At 40.3% G+C, this 4,611-nt stretch overlaps 1 pseudogene; it reads left to right on the top strand.

Annotated features, from left to right (window-relative positions):
- The first annotated feature begins 2,043 nt into the window (after nt 1–2,043).
- LOC125611894 lies at nt 2,044–3,321 on the top strand (annotated as a pseudogene).
- Nucleotides 3,322–4,611: the final 1,290 nt, after the last annotated feature.

Here is a 4,611-nt window from a genome sequence, read left to right as displayed (position 1 = left end):
AACTGGTCTTGTCCACTGAGGGGAAACTACCATCTTTCAAGACCAAGTTCCTCCTTGGGGAATTTTTTTTTTTTTAATGACTCTCTTCTCCCAACCCTCCTTGGGCCTCTAGCACCCCTGAGGGGCCTCCTACCTTAGCACTTCACCCCACCATTTAGCACTTTACTGTTCCCATGGCTGTCTCATCCTTTTAGATCATGAGTTCCTCCACACAGGGACACATAGCTTTATATCACCAGTGCCCAGCATAGAATCTCACACATACTGGGCACTGGGTAATCATTGGGGAAAAAAATGATTGTAATCCTAGATAACACCAAGGTTAGAGCTGAGGCAGGGGAAATAATCTGCTGCCCTCTACTGGTAATGTGGAGCACTGTTCCAAACAGACATCTCCCTCCCCACCTTGTGAGGAGGAAAGCCTGACAGAAAAGGGAGCTGATGGAGGATGGAGGACTGACACGCTGCTGAAAGTCACAAATTGAATTGAGATGTTGGTGAGACACCACTGTCAGCTCCTACACTATTACCATGTCCATGAGGGCAGAAGCCAGCTCTGTGCTTCAAAAGGACTGGGTCTATCTTCCTGCAATAAACTAAAAACACTTTGGATTATATCTTATTTTATTTTTTTTGAGACAGGATCTCACTAAGTTGTCCTTACTATATCTTATTTTCATTGTTGTTACTACCACTTTCATTTACTTAAGTACATAATCACTAATGCTTTCCTCTACTGTTGTAAAGCACATTTTGCTCTTGTGTGGAAAAAAAAAAACACCTGAATTTAACTACTAGCTTTTCCTGGTTTTAATTCAGTTTCTTACTGTTAGGAAGTTACCTCTGATGTTCTGGGTTTCTCCACTTTCTGCAAACAGGATCCCTCCACTTCCAACCTTTCCCACTGCTTCAGCAAGTCCCATGATAGCATGTGCCCTCTGCTGGCAAAAAGCAGCATTAGCTCAGCTCCTCTTATAGGTCTAATTGTCTATTTCTTGACTCTGGAAAGTTGTCTAAAATCTAAATAGAAAGTAGATTTGGGGAAGGAGCTTTGGACTGGAGACAGAGAGTGGTGAGTGACAATCACAGAGATAAATCCTCTGTTTAGCTAAAATAGATCACCTATTACCTATTATTCACCTTTGAATATTTAATCTATCACACAGGGTGCTTGTAAATATTAGATGTCTACTGAACAAATGAAAAGAGAGCACCCAAAAGAAGTAAAAGAGAGATGCGTGCAGTGGCCCACCTGTATTTCCAGCTACTTAGGAGACTAAGGCAGAAGAATTATAAGTTTGAGGCCACCCTGGACAACTTAGTGAGATCCTTTCTCAAAAAAATAAAATAAATTTAAGGGCTGGGGATGTAGCTCAGTGGTAAAGGGTGCCTGGGTTCAATTCTCAGTCCTCCCCCCTTCAAAAATTAAAACAGCATAAGAGACCAGTCTTCTCACAGCATAAAAGAAAATTAGAGCCACCTGACAAGTTTGGCCCTAAATTTACAAATCAACTCCACTAAGCAGGAAATACCCTTTCCAATTAACAAAAAATCTCTCCCAGGCTTCCAAAGAAGCTCTCATTTTTTTAATATTTATTTTTTAGAAGTAGTTGGACACAATACTTTTATTTATTTATTTATTTTTATGTGGTGCTGAGGATCGAACCCAGGGCCTCACACATGCTAGACAAGCACTCTACTGCTGAGCCACAATCCCAGCCCCCAAAGAAGCTCTCATTATTTCTTACTTATTTCAATCCCATTCACTCCTTTCCTGAGGAATTTACTCAATTTATTAGAATGGCACCATAGATATTGTTGTCATATAAAACACCATCTGTCCTTGGTGGTTTATAGTTGATTTGATGAGACACTGAACAAATGAGGAAAGTTTGCTTCCTGTCCCCAAGAAGTCTGTAATCTCATCTCTCTAGCTACCACTATCTTGCATCCCTGCACGGGTGTGCCTAATCTCAGCTGGTCTGCTCTTCTTGAGTGCCAACCATAGTCCCTGCCACATAGCCCCATCTCCACTTTGATAAAATGAAAGAAATTATCATGAACCAGAAACTCACCAAACTGCAGGCACAAGTGCACACCAATGGAAAGGAACTGCTCACAGAAAGAAAGTGGTTCACAGAACTTACAGATGATTAAAAAAAAAAAAAAAAAAAAAAAACCTTCAGTCTCCTGAAAGAAGTTACTATCTCTGTTACTAAAGAGGTGCATATATTTACAAACCAAGAAACAGTGCCACTTTCACAACCCTAAAGTTCAGGCATCTCTGCCAGAAAACACTGTCACCATTACAGGGCACCCTGAAACAAAAGCATCTGACAGTTGCTACCCAGCATCTTAAACCAGCTTGGTGCAGACAGTCTAACTAGTTAAGCCAATGGGGCTGAAGCTCCACCCAAACAATCTGAGGATGGAAAAGCACGTCTTGCTCCTGGAGAGGATGATGATGATGAAGATCCAGAGTTTTGATGAGGCTTCTAAACATGAGGCAAATTGAATTGAGTTAATTTCTGAAGAAGATAAAGCTCAAAGAATTTCTTGGGAGCTGTTTTACATTATGACAATTAAATAAGTTGTTTTAAAATTGTTTTATTTAGGGATCTAATAAAATATAAATCTCTAATATTTTTAATTTACAAGCCCCTTGAACAATGCAACTATTTTCAGTTTTTGTTTATACACTATTCATTCTTTGCAGCTAATTAAACTGAAGATACCTGCAAGTAAAGTGTAAAATAAAGATCAATAAATTTCTTTGCCTAAAGAGAGAAGTTTGTAATCTCACTAAAAGTCACCTATCCCACCCTTGATTCTCCAGAATTAGAGAGCCATGTAAAAACATGCATCATGAAATACTGAATTGACAGTCACTGAATGCTGAAATGTACAGCATAGAAAATAAGTGTACCTAATTAGGTAAGACTATCAGGGCAGGTTTCCTGAAGGTGGCTACATTTTAACTTCCCTAGGCTAAGTAAAAGTGGGAAAGAGAATGGAAAATCATTGTCCAGTGGTCTGGGAGATATCCTGGGTCCCCAGGCCTGGAGTTTCAAACAAAGACTACAAGTGGAGGGACACGGGTGTAAAGTGGTGAGTCACCCAGTCTATTCTCACTGTTGAGAACAGTGCCACCAGGGCAGGGGCAGAATAGAACACAACGGCCATGCCTTTCCAGTTCCCAAACAGCATGCTTTGGCTTCCTGGCAAAAGGCCCTCCTCTAACAAACTCCATGCCTTTAAAAGGTGGAGAATGATGGGTGAAGTGCTGGCAAATTAGAACAAAGTGCTATCCAGGATGACAACACCAGCCTAGGTCATCAGTGTGGTAAGCACCAATTCAAATATCAAGATACAGGACATGCTGGGTCCCAAAGGGATGTGGTGGTCCCGGCTCTCAGATACCCAAACTTCATTAATCTCCTTGGTTCATGGGACAGTGTAACACCATTCTAACATACTAATAAACAGCATGCCAAAAAGTCTGCTCATCAGAACAGAGAGGAAGGGACAGAAGATTTATTTTCCCCAATGCTTCCCTGTCCAGCCACCTCCATATTCTGATGAACCATTTAAGCACTCCAACAGCTAAATATATTCTTTTTATAAAATATTTTTTCTAGCTGTAGCTGGACACATACCTTTATTTTATTTATTTTTTAAATGTGATGCTGAGCATTGAACCCAATGCCTCGCATATACTAGACGAGCGCTCTACCACTGAGCCAAAGCCCCAGCCCACTAAGTGTGTTCTTACCATCACAAGCCCAAATTTCTCTACTTTCAAAATCTAGCAGTCTCACCATCTCTTCTCTTACTCTTCCAGCACTCTATTTCAACTGAGCCTCATCAACTCACTGCTCAGGTTTACCCTGTGGTTTTCTCCTACTGTTCTTCCCATCCCCTGAAATACCCTGTTCCCTTCCATCCAGAACAATATGGTAGAAACAGACTAGAGTCATAAACAGCTTGGTTTAAGTCATTCACTAAACAATGCATACCTGCATACCACAGATATAACAAATTACCACAAACTTGGTAGCTCAAAACAAAAGGAGTTTATTAGCTTACAATTATGGAGGTCCAAAGTCCAAAATCAATCTTACTGGGCTAAAATCAAGGTGTCAGTAGGGCTGTGTTACTTCTGGAGACTCCAGGAAGACTTTGTTTCTGTGTTTGTTCCAGCTTCTAGAGGCTGCTAGGATTTCCTTAGCTTATGACTGACCCCCCCACAGCACAACCACCACTGTTTCCATTGTCTCTGACTCTTACCCTCCTACTTCCCTCTTGTAAAGATTGTTCTGATGCACTGGATTCACCCAAACAAACCAGACTAATCTCCCCATTTCAAGATATTCGGTGTAATCACATATGCAAAGTCCCTTTTGCCAGGTAAAGTAAGAAATCCACAAGTTCTGGAGATTAGGATGTGAACATCATTGAGAGGCCATTATTTTCTTAAATATACTCAATAAGAAAACAGTCTGCTTTTTAATGGATAAATGATTTGGCATTTCACTGGAGAATATATACAAAATGGCAAATAAGTATATGAAAATGTCTTTAACATCAGTATTTATTAAAACACATGCAAAT

Source organism: Marmota marmota, unplaced genomic scaffold (assembly GCF_001458135.2).
Source record: "Marmota marmota marmota unplaced genomic scaffold, marMar, whole genome shotgun sequence".
In the NCBI taxonomy this organism is placed as follows: domain Eukaryota; kingdom Metazoa; phylum Chordata; class Mammalia; order Rodentia; family Sciuridae; genus Marmota; species Marmota marmota.
The sequence above is the reverse complement of the archived record's forward strand: the minus strand, read 5'-3'. Positions and strand labels throughout refer to the sequence as shown.